The sequence below is a fragment of the Apteryx rowi genome, unplaced genomic scaffold, assembly GCF_003343035.1.
Source record: "Apteryx rowi isolate R43461 unplaced genomic scaffold, aptRow1 scaffold_204, whole genome shotgun sequence".
NCBI lineage: Eukaryota > Metazoa > Chordata > Aves > Apterygiformes > Apterygidae > Apteryx > Apteryx rowi.
The window spans coordinates 250,696-263,573 of record NW_020448353.1 but is presented as its reverse complement, the minus strand read 5'-3'; the positions used below and the strand labels follow the sequence as shown (position 1 = coordinate 263,573).

General features: G+C 39.3%; 1 protein-coding gene across 1 annotated transcript in view; it reads right to left on the bottom strand.

Moving 5' to 3' along the window:
- The window catches only part of TNS3 (tensin 3), a 317,735-nt gene that overhangs the window by 132,795 nt on the left and 172,062 nt on the right, over positions 1-12,878 (bottom strand). The window contains exons 5-6 of the mRNA XM_026063948.1: positions 12,261-12,302; positions 90-142 (exon numbers count right to left, since the gene is read on the bottom strand). The gene's annotated coding sequence lies outside the window, so the exon portion shown is untranslated. The remainder of the gene's footprint in view (positions 1-89; positions 143-12,260; positions 12,303-12,878) is intronic.

Below are 12,878 nucleotides of genomic sequence, written 5' to 3'. Positions count from 1 at the left end.
TAGAAAAATCAAAAGCACAAATTGCAAAAACCTAAAAGCACCATAGCATTATGTGACACTACTACACAAAATATTTAAGAAGCACTTACCGTGATACTTTGTCACAACAGAAAGATGAGCTTTTTGAAAAACTGCTGGAATTCTGAAACAAACAAAAGCAGACTGGTCAATCCGGTAGCTTCCTTGCAGCCTTGTTTTCCCCTCCTTTTTAGTAAAATTCATCACACTTTAAAGTACCATGACCTAGAGAAGTATAATGACTGTGTCTTTAGGGATCATAACTACATGAAACTCTTCAAAAATGTTATTTTTCACTATTTCTCCATCTCCGTACTCACTAGAGGGCTTCCAACTTTTCATCCACCTTTGGAAGTAAAGTTAAATTATTTTAATACTTTTGCTCTCCTTACAGTTCTCTGTGGCTAAAAATTGGTAAAAGAGTCAATCACCAAAGTTTGCATTATACAGCTATGTATTCCATAATATTACATCCCACCTGTGGCACACTATAGCAACAATGGGATAAGAGAGTATAACCTCCCTGTGTTTTGCCAGGTTATGCTCAGCACTTGATAGAGAACACAAGTGTATTCACTACTGCCAGAGAAAGGCTGGCTGTCTAACACAGTTGAAGTCTTTTGTGCTTTTCATGCTAATTCCGCATTAAGATTAGAGAAGACATCCAACGGATTTCTGAGGGGATGGAACCTGGATTTCGGAATAAACCCTTTGACTGCAAAAGTAAGTCCTCTCAAGAGATTTTCTTATATTGAAAAACATACTTCATTTATTCATGTAAGATGGCCTTGTGAGTTTGAACAAAAACCCGAACTGCAGTGATTTTGCTTTATGAGAATTTACCATGTGTCTTTAGTAGTTCCATTTGTTGAATAATAGTAATTAGGCATTAAAGAGCATCCTTGGGGATGGAACCTTGGGGATGGAAATTCTCTCACCTAATTTAGGTGACAGAATCGAGCTCAAAATTGAGCACCAATGCCACTGTTGCCTAAGCTCCCTTTGTATGTAATGGAGAGAAACAGACATCCACAGGGGACAGTATTCCCTCCAGACAGGTTTTTAGAAAAAGACAGCTATTACAACATTACCATTAAATAAACATAAAAAGAAAAAAGATTCACTTTATATTGAGATGCATCTTTTTATACAGAAAATCATAAGTACACTTGAATGCATCAGTAACTCCATTAGAGAAAAGCTCTTTGTTCATTTCCTGTCCCAAATTTATGCTTACTGTACATAAAAATTCATGGAAAAGTTTATAGAAAGGAAAGGTAATGGCTGGAACTCTGATAAACCCTTTCTATTTTAGATCTGCACACGACAAATATTCCCAAAYTAAATAACTCATGCTAGAATGGAAGAGGCCTTAGGACATTTCATACAAGGACACTATTTATCAAAAGCTGGGAAAAGCTAAGCTGCACACATGCCTCTTCCCAAAATTTCTGGAGATGAGCTGTTCCAGCAAATTTTAAGCCAGCACACCTGGTGGCACAAGATGCACTTGGTCCTAGTTTCATGAGTTGCTGTGTGGTACTAAATATCTCTCTCTCTACTAATGCAGAAAAACAAAAAAGCAGGAAGCTTACTGCATTGCATACTATTTTCGGTTTAAGTTAATCCTTTCTCAGGATTTTGAATGCTATAGGCAATACACAATGGGCGCTACTACAATTAAACAACTAATAACCAAAACTGAGGACAAAGTTTTTGGTTGGGGGTCTGGGTGTGCGGGGTTTGTTTGTTTGTTTGTTTTTAATAACTAGAAAGGAGGTAGGGGAGCATGCTTCTCCCTCCACTTGCTTGGTTTCTGTTGGTTACACAGGTGCATGTATTGCTTAAGGAGTACTTCTACCATTTTTCAAAAATTTTTACTATTAATCCTCCTTTTAATCTGAATCAGCAGTCATTTCAGGCTTCCTCTGCTAAGAAAAAAAAAGATAAAATAATACTTTATTGAATGTCACTATAGCATATAAACTGAACAGTGCAAACCACTAGCACAAAAGGATAACCTGTTAGCGATATCTATATTTAATTGTATGTGTGCCATGACATCCACTGAAATGCCCGATAGTATACCTTTTACCACTCTGTGTATCAAACTGGATGTTCCTGCCAACTTCCACAATGCAACAGCTGGTATCACGTAAAACATAAATTTTTAGGGCCATTTGGGAAAAAAAAACCTCTCCAAATATAATATAGTTTAAACCTTTATCTTAATTGTTGCTTCATATATATATATAAAATATAAATATATATATATATATAATTTAAAAGGACTCTTGTACTTCTGAAGTCTGGCGTGAGTATCAAGCTTTACTGCATGATCTCAATAGTTGCAATATTCTTTAGTCTGTCATTATTGGTACACTTTTATACAAATTAGAAACTTCTGGAGAGCTCCCAAAATCAATGGAACAACACAAGTCTTCAAAAGGATACTTTGATTCAGCATGTGAAACTTTCCATTGTCTACATATGGCACGCTGTACAGCTAAATTTTACCTAACCATTCATAAGGTCAAGATCACCTTGTAAATTATATATTGACTACAATCAGGGACTTGTTGACAAATGGTCAAACAGTCAAGGACACACCTCCATTTTTCTATATATCCTCCAAATTCTGGTCCCTTTCTCTACCCTTCCATGATTTAACCATCTTTCAGGCAGCAATGCATCCTCCTTTCTTCATTTTTTTCTGTGTTTTGATTTCTTGTTTACTAATTACCAACAACTAAACCACTAACTTCTCTCCTCACAGCTCAAACACTTTTATGGTTGTCTCATTACTCTTAACTGAAATCCAATGAAGAAGTACGTATGACCTTGAATATATTTCAAAGCCATGTACTACAAAGTACTTACTGAAAAAGCTTTTTAAAGATTTGTAGAAACATGTAGCAATAATGCCCACCATGCCACAACATGATCTCAAACAGATGAGGAAGCAGTTACAGAGTTTCCTCACAACAAGCAATCTGTAAACGTGAGCAATATCCCACCATGCTCCTGACTGAATTCAGCCTTAGCAGCCAATTAAAACAAAACTTGGAACTCACGTAACTGCTTTTCTTTTTTCCCTGTATTGTTTTAGGGTAATTTCGTTGATGAGAGGGGTTTCTTCTTTATCCAGGACTAAGCCGTACATATCTACCAGCAGAATATGAGTTTTACCAAGCACAGGATTCAAAGAAACACAGCAGACCATCCAGAAAGGTAAAATCATCTCAGTCCATGTATCAAAACAGTTTCCTACCTTGCTGCACACACTGCAGATACATGGCAAAGCATTTGGCTATTCCTTCAAGAATGGAAATGCTGACCAACATCTCCCAGGATGGACAATTACACAGAAAAAATTGCAAAAACTAGACCTGATTTTGATTGTGTCAACCAAAGGCAGTGGAGAAGAGGAAGGTAAATGAAAAGTAATGGTTCAAAATGAGGTGTTTCATAAAACATGGCTGAAAATTCAGCTATGCAAGATTGCTATTTCCATGCCACTGCAAGAAACAACTAAGACAGATCCAGTGGGGACAGTGCTTGATTTGTTGCTAATTAAAACCGACCATCCTGAGATTATACATTCCTGGTGTTATTCTTCCTTGACCTTCTCCCCAAGGTCCTTGATCCCCTTCTTCCTGGGACTGCCAGGCAATGCAGACACCATATATCCAGTCAGGTAAAAAGTGGGGTTTTGGAAAAACAAAACAAAACAAAACAAAACAAACAAAAAAACCCATCGACTTCTCTGATTCACCTATTCATTCTGCTTTTAGGAATTTTTTCACATACATACGCAAATCAATCCCGAACAGTAACATATGCAAGTTATCCCTAGGTAAATAAGCACAAAGAGCCTTTTGGTCAGTTTAGCTGCAATTGTTCTACAAAAGCCAGCAGGGGGAAGCAATTGCTTTTCAAATTACAGTGGTCTTCTCTGCAGCCACAGGATGATGTTATTAAGGAGCAAATTCATTCCAACCTAGTTAATGAGCCATCACCTTTCCTAATGAAAACTCAAGCCATACAACTCTTTCCTTCACATTGTCCTTACTGCTCTTTTTACTGCTTCTGGCTCCTGTACCTAGTTTCAGGTGCACTGAAGAGCTTGCTAACCCATTTCTCTCAAAAATGCAGTCCTCAGAGGAGATGCTTCCAGAGTAGACCACAAAACAAGCTTGACCTGGGAGATGCCAAAGCTAAGAAACAGGTCCATATTTAATTCTACATCTTTCCATTAGACCACAGTAGCCACTAGAAGGTAAGTGCGCCAGCAGAGCCTGCTGTCAATAGAAGTGCAAAAAGTAGGAAAGCTATTGTATAGCAGTTAAAGAAAAGCTATTCCACCACTAGTTCCAAACATAACAAGCTTTTGCGATCAGTCCCCTTCATTCACCTTCCTCTGACACCATCACCAAGGGTGAACCTGCTTATGGATTACCTGGTCTACCTGGTCAAGTAACAAGCTTGTGCTGTCCCAGGTAGCAGGTGGTGGCTCACACAGTTACAATCTCTCTTCTACGCCTTCTAAGGTTTCAGAGGAAAAATAGATTACACAGATGTAGCAGATGACACAGGCCATCTGACACAGGTACTAGACATGCTGGAAGGGTGGCACTGAGACTTGAGCCACTTTCTGTACTAGTCGAGCAGAAAACAGGAATAAGAAATAGCTTCTCTGCTAAGCCTGTATCCCCCCGGCCCTTGAAGAAAGGTAGCTTCTCAAGAAAAGAAATGGGGACAATCAAGTCCTATATTTGTAAAAAACGTGTCTCAGGAAGAGGGCCGCATCCTTTCCACATCCTGAATAAGGGGACTTGGACAACTAGAAGGCTTACACATTTCATAGGCTAAATTCCTCCCTAGTGGGAGGAACAGAGACCAGAAAGTCCAGGGAAGGGGAAAAGGAGATAGGGAGATAAAAATTTTGCCCCAAATAAATTCATTTGCACAGTATCAGTACACTGATACTTTACACTACCTTTTGCCTAACAGCTCTAAGAAAAGTCAAAATCAGTCTGCAAGCTGGTAGTCTCCAATACCGAAGCAAATCTAGACATGTGGGCCACACACAGGCTCAGAAATGCCAGGCAGAATAAGACTTACCCTTCTTGAGATTAGAATCAAAAACAGGCTAAGGAATGCAAATGAAAAAATGGTTTAGTGGTCCTTTCCCAAGGACCTGTCCCTAGCATTAAACTTTCATACAATAACATAGTGTCCACTTAAGGGCAATYTGAGCAGAATACAAGAATTACTGATTTCAAGGACAAAATTGTTTTAAAACAACAGCTGAGACACCTGTACAGGAACTATATGCACTTCTTGGTAACAGCACTACAGATGATTTGTGGCTTCAGGATCTGACATGCATTTGCACAGCTCATCTTTTTCCCTCATGGGCTCTTCTTGAAGGTGAGCCTTAACAGGTGCAAGGGGGTACCTCCTAACTTACCTAAGGCAAGTTAATGAGTATTCTGTGACAGAGGGATGAAGATATATTTAGGAAGAAAAACTTGGATCTATTTGGAATATAAATATTTTATTTGTGCCCACTTTTAATGTTGATATAAGCACCAGGAAACTTGATTAGTTATTCTGTACATAAAAATTACATGCATTTTATAAAGCTTTTAATTAGCTTACAGAACTTGTTGCCAGAGGATTGTCTGAAGCAGCAACACCATACCCGCATATAAGAATATGAATAGTGAGATAGATCAAAGATACAACTGAACACATTTTAACCAAGTTTGTGATGATTATTTTTACTTCGCAAACCCTGGATAGAGATCAGAAGAAATTCTCTAACCTATTCTAAAGCACAGTGTAACCATTCTATACACTTCAAGAGACTGCAGAAAAGATAGGACAATGAACTACACAGATAGTTGGATTGCACCATGATGATAATTCCTACTGACACAGTAGTTGCTTTTAGAAGCTACAGAGAAACATATGGTTGGATGTCTTGGATGAGAACCAAAATTTGCATAATCTTTTGGCTTCTGGCTTTAGAATGATCTCTAATGTGAAAGATTCATGCCTTGTGAATACAAACATCTCTGTGATACTGTGTATCTATTCCTGCCGTAAATACTGGGAAAAAAGCCTCTCTTTTGGTGCTGACCTTCTGCAGAAGAGATTTATCATTATGTCTGCTGCAAACAGCTATTCATCTGGCTGTACCTTTTATTTTCGTTCTGTATACTGTGTTCTGTATAAATAATGATTTGGTTTCCCAGTGTAGTGTAACAGCAGGAGTCCACACAGACATGCCCCTTGCAAGTAGCAGTATTTGCAGAAGTTATAAATCCCAGCTTGCTTTTCTACCAGAAATTACCCTAACTCTTTGCTGCTGGCAAAGCTGCTCGCATGAGTCCTCCCTAACACACTTCAACCAAGGCAGGCCAGGCTCCCCTAAATAGCTTAACTGCAGGGCTTCGTAATCCAGCTCATCTAAATTGGGTTTGTGGGGCACTCCAACAAGCAGTTCCAGCTACCAATCTGGAGGGGCAAGAAGGCATCGACTGGGGGCAGGAACATCATCCTCCAGCTCCCTTGGATTGAGAGAGCAGTGCTACCCACAGCCTGACAATTCCTGGGACACCTGGGTCTTCCCTCCATCCCTTTTCCTTTTCTTAAAATAGAAATTCATAGCAAAGGAGATGGCACATAGCAAACTTTTGCTACTAATGGCTTTGCAAGCTAGAAAACTGAGTGCACCCAAAAGTACATATTCAAGCAAGAATGAGGCACAACTGATGTTTTCATTCATATATAATTTTACAGCTATACATATTCCACATCTGGAGAAAAACAAAGTTTCTGAAGCCTTAATTCTACAGTGTATCCAGACAGTTCACACTGAAGCTAGCCACCAGCACTAGGCAATGCCACATAACACCCGAACGCTAGCCAGGGAGCCTGCATACATGGCCCGTCTCTTGCATGCACAGAGCAGGAACACACCTGCTTAGGTGAGCTAGACTTGAGAGTGGCAACACTGAAACAACACGTGCAGCCTGGGTACCCAGCAGGCTCTTTCAAGCCCTCTCAAACTGTTTTGTGATTTGCACATGCCTTGCCACACAAAGGGAGGCCCCTTTGGTTCTAATGGAGAATGCATCTGATTTAAAGAAATGTGCAAAAAAATCATCAGAAAGTTTAAACAACACTCAATGTCTTACTGTAAACATTCCACAAAATGGGGTGGCAATTTCTTTATACAGAAGTATCTTTTCAAAGAGTCTGGCTAGCTGAGTATTTCTGAGTAGGTGGTGGGAGACATTTACGCAAGACACGTTTCAACCACTGACAACTACTGCTTGGCACCAGAAACAGTAAGGAGAAGGGACTTCACAGATTCAACACGATGGATTTGCAAAACTGCTTGCCATGTTTTCCTGTTGCTCTCACTGAAAGCTGCAAAGCTCAGCCCCTGGTCTATACCAGCTAGCCACCTTTAAAGAGTGTGGAAAAAATAAATAAAAAAGGGAAATTAGTTCACATTTAGTGCAGAGATATGGGACATTTTAAAAATGCCTCTGTTTTGTGCCAATGGTAACTTACTATCTATGTTAGATAGCAACAGCTGCAATGTGCGTCTTGCTGCTCAGGTGAAGGTTTGGCAGGCAAGGCTGACAGGCAGCTCCTCTGACCTTTTTTTTTTTCTTCTTTTTTTTAAACAACAGTGGAACAATCAAAATTCAAATTAAAAGTCAAGCAACAATAAAGTTACAGACATCCTTGACGCAGCGTCATGTCAGCCACAATACACACATTTATTTCCATTATCTGTAGGGACGATCTTTGCCTGTAACCGTATAAAAGGCACAGTTCCTTTCTGTGGTTAGCACATACTATCTAGGAGCTCTGAAGAAATAACAATCTTTTCTTAAGTCTCAAGTGAGATCCAAAATATTTCCCTCTCTCTCCCCAAGTCTCAGACTCTCGCTTTCTCCTTTTTTCCTTCTCTCGAGCTCCCCTTTTCTCCTTCAGTCGCACACTACATGGTCATTCAAAACAACAGAGCCCTGAGCTTTCTCCTTTAAGAGCTAATCCACATGCGGCGCTCATTTCTGACTCACATTATTAATCTCATCCTTTTCTCTTCATTTCCCGATTTTCCCCTTTTTCTCAGGGAAAGGATCGTGCTTGCCATGGTCTCAGGGTTTTGATTTAACTTTATTCTTTGTGATTTTCTGAGTTAGTCCTCGAGAAGAACAGTACATTTGGGCCACATAAGCCAGTACCTTTGCTAGCACACCTCAGTTCGGGCTTGCAGCACGAGCCCGCCAGCCTCTCCCAGGACAAACAACAACAGCTCCTTGCGTGATCCCAGGTGTGTTTGATCGCTTGCCAGGAAAGGAACATGCCCATCTCCCTTAATACACAGAATTGTGTTAAAGCTACAGGATTCACAGCACTATATTCTATGTTGTTACTGCCTCGGTCTCCATTACAGGTCAGTCAAAACAGAAAAAGTGATGCAAAATACAGGTGGATCATTGCATCTGTTGGATAACAGGTGACAATGTTGCTCAAAGGTAACCCAAAAATAAGGTTGCTTAGGGAATATCTAAGGGGCTAGATCATCCAGACAAGACAGCAAGGGAATTCGCCAACACTTTGACACTGCCAGTTACCACTAAAGGAGCCAGACAGCAAAAGCCATTCAGAAGGAAACCAGCTATCAGAGAGTGTTTTACTGCCCTCCCGCCCCGAGGCAGTGTGATAGAAGAAACACACAAAAAGTCATTCTTGTTCCAGGGGAGGTGGCTTCGGGAAGATTTTTATATAAAGACAAACCACACTGCTATGATTTCAAACACTTCTTCTCAAATTAAGTAAAAGCTGCTGCGAAGACGACTTTCATAAAACTTGTGAGGAGTCCCTCAGCTTGCATCAGAGTGGTGGCAGAGACAGCAGAGAAAATGGCAATGCCAGTTTTGTTAGTCTAAATTTCTTGCAAAAAGAAAGAATTTCCCAGGGAACTGAAAGCACAGAAAGCACAAAGTGAGCTTTGCATACTGCCTCCATCCCTTTTCCATGGCCCGGCCCACAGCGTAAACTTCTGCCAGAGGCACAGTTCTCATCTGACATCTGTTGCAGGTAGCTCTCCAAAGAGCAGAGCTCCACTGCAAATTTAAGGGAAACTTATGATGTCTGTATTTAAGTATGACCATGTTAAATATTACATAAGCAGTGAGTTTACCTCAACTGCCTACAATAATACATGTGCTTCCACTCTGGTTGTAGCATAGCTTCATAATTACTCCAGAAATTTCAAACAACTTCCTGAATAAATACCATCCGCAGACAATCTAATTAAGCACAAGAGACACAGCAGGGCATAAAAGCTTCTGCATTAATTTCACACCTGCTACAGTAAGGATAAGGCTTTTAATGCAAGTCTCGTACAGCATGAGTCAATGGCACCCAACTCAAAGTTTCTGCATGTATGCACTGTATACTGTATAACTGAAAAGATACAGCAACATCCACTACAGTGAAAAGATAAAAATGTGGTGGCAGAAAGACTTCAAAATTATCTCCTAAGTTTCTCTCTGACCTAGACAAAGATGCAAGAGATCAAAACTGAAGCATCCAAACATTCATCTCCAATTCAGGACCCTACTTACTAACAGAAAATTATGTGTACCAATGCACTTCTTGGAAAGAAAGTGACAGAATCACTTCTCCTAGTCTTTTGTGTACACTGTTAGAAACATGAAGCCTCACTTTTTTTTTTTTTTTTTAATATTAAGAACAAAATAAGATTCTAGTCCACAGGGGCATGAGGAAGACCTCTAAATGTAAGGAAATGCACTTGACTTCCTGCGTAAGGAAATGTTACCCATGTCTTAGAGCTATCCCAAACATCAGAATTAAGTTAACCAAACTTTGGTTCTGATGATATCTTGAATTCAAGCCAAGCTCTCTTTGCTGATGTTCATAGCTTTCCTATAAGCTGTAGCAGATGATGCTGGAAATACTCTTTCAGCAGCCACATTGCTGGGAAAAAGCAACGGAGCTTTTCTTTCCTAAACAGCCCAGTGTTATGAACAAGATGGAACGCGGAGGGAGGAAAGGAGAAGAAAACCCAGAGCCAAAAAAGGGTCAGGCATGTTAATGCATTCTCTTTCCAGTCAGATAATAAAACAAAAGGAGAACAAACATGGCATGAATTTAGCAGGCAGAGATGGCAGAGTGACAAGGAATGCACCTCCCATTAGCCCTGTACAATATGGGGGGTGTGCTGCAGTCATGGGTCACAGAAGCGGAGCGGCGACAGCCTCATCGAGGCCCTGGCTACATCTAGCTCCACTGTTTGAGACAGCACTTGGTTATGAAACTCCAGCTTTATACTCCTTGCTTTTCCAGGCAGGGATGGTCTTCCTACCAGAGTGCTTCAATGGGGAACTTTCTCCTGGTTCCCAATCCCCACCATCCCTTTGCTCCCAGGGTACTGTTCCATGGAAAGGAACTAGCAAACATTTCAGGTACCGTGCTAATGGACAAATAATAACCAATACAATATATAACAGGACAAAAGGCACAGCTGAAAAAGCACAGTTTGCCACTAAGTTTGCTTCAAAACGGCTGGCTGTGCATGAGCTACCACATGTACAGAAAAAGGGTGAGGGAGAAAAGTATGACCTTGGCCTGCGTAATAAGCAACCAGGACAAACAGAAAACCCTCAGAAGTTTTCAGATGTTATACAATGAAGCTAACAACTTCCAATTAACAATAGAAAACTATCTGCAATTATTTTCAGACAATGTATCTCATTATTTTGCCTCATAATTGTTACACTAGAAGCAGCTGTCAAAACTGATTATTCATATACAAATAACTGAGAAGTTTATTCTGTTTTTTGGGGGTTTTTGGGGGTTTTTTAGTTGATTTCTCTAGTTAAGGAAGAGGAGAGTGAAGCGAATGGAGAAAATCTTGTCACAAGACAGTTTAGCTGTTTTCAATATTCAATACATTCCAGCCATTTAGAAATAATTGTAACTTTACTGGAAAAGTGTGGATAATAGCATGGATGCAACTGATCTTGGCTGTACTAAAACCATCATGCCACCCCAGGTAAACAAGCTATATTGCTAACAGATGCATCCTCTTTGAAGGTCTCCTTAGTCTAGGCCCAGAACTCTTCGCACCCTGAGCAGATGAGGTGAGTGATGCCGGCAGAAGCCTGCAGCATGGAGCCACAGGCAGCATTGCAAAGCAAACCCAACATACACACACCTAACACTGTGAAACAGATGCCCATTTATTGCAAAAGAGAGCCAATGCTCTTGAATTTAACAATCAGTTGGGGAAGACTGTATTGATCTTGCAAGTCCTTCTCCCTGCCTGTTTTTAAACGTTAGACTCACCTTTACAATGGTGAATCATTACAGTTGCCTACTGTGATACTGCCTATGATAATTGATCAATACTTAACCATAGGTATCTCTCACGATTTACTTTGAAAAAATAAATCAAATAAACTTGACACCTCTGATAAAAAGCAATAGTAAAAGGACCTCAAAAAGTCTTCAAACATTGCACAGAATCTGTCACTATTTTTTCTTCCTTGTTTTATTTATTTCACAGAAATTGTCCTAAAAATACACTTACAAGTGATATCAGTGTTAAAATATGTCATACTTCCCATTCTAAGAACTTTTCACAAGATTTAGAAGATTGGGTTCTGTTGCACTTTAAGTGTATTTAATACCAGTTGTACCAGTACTCAGCAGTAAGAATAATGCAGGGTTGGGAACAGATATTTCATTTCTTTTGTAAATAACATGGCACAGTAACTTAAAGAAATAAAGACAAAAAGATGAACTGCACATTGACCACAATGCAAGAACTAATATTCTTCCTGCTGAAAAATTGCCTTGGATTTCTGAACTCCTCTAAATATAATAAGATTATAAAATTTTAATATTTCTCTTTAATTCTTCCCTGCTCAAGTCAGAAATGTGAAACCCAGAGTTCATTTCATTGTGCCTGGATAAACTCTGGGGAGGGGAAAATAAGTGTTCCCACTATTTACCTTAATCAAAGTGTAATTTCACATAGTACAGAAACCAAAGTACATGCTTTGAAAACGTTCAGCAATAAATGTTTTGTGAAGATGTAATGAAAATGAACAATCACAAACAGGAAAGTAAATCAAGTTAAGTAAATGAAAAAGAAATAAAATATAATAAATATAACTTACAGTTCTGGTTACATGACTTTTAAAGGCCTCAGAGTTATTGGGCTGCAAAAGGAGAAAAAAAAAAGAACAAAACTGACTTTGTTTTTCCAGTTAGTTTGTTAACTATATTGTAAGAAATCCTCTCATAATGTATACATACAACAAAATAAATCATTCAGAAATATACATACATTCTACAGTATTAACAACCAAACCATCTTTCAAAACAGATACATAAAAGGAATTTATTTCACACTATCATCTCCTGAGCTCAGATCCTGTAAGCCAGCATTCAGTTACTGAGGGTGATTCATTCCAAGCTATGATATACATAAAGAGGTGTACGTTGGTTAACTGTGCAACTACTATTGTGTTTCTCTCATTCTATGCTTCTTGATGAAAACAAATAAAACAACCAACCAACCTCCCCCACACTTTTATGGGTACAGGTAAAAGAGAACTGTCTGGGATCATTTTTCAAGCACTGAGTGAAATCTCTGCTCAAGGTTTTCAAATGCACAAACTTGTACCTCTCTGGGCTCAGCAAGAAATCTTTTAAAAAAAATTAGCCAAAGTATTAATATGAAAATCTAACTTGAATCACTAGCAGGATAATTTTCCATTACTACCTACTTCTCT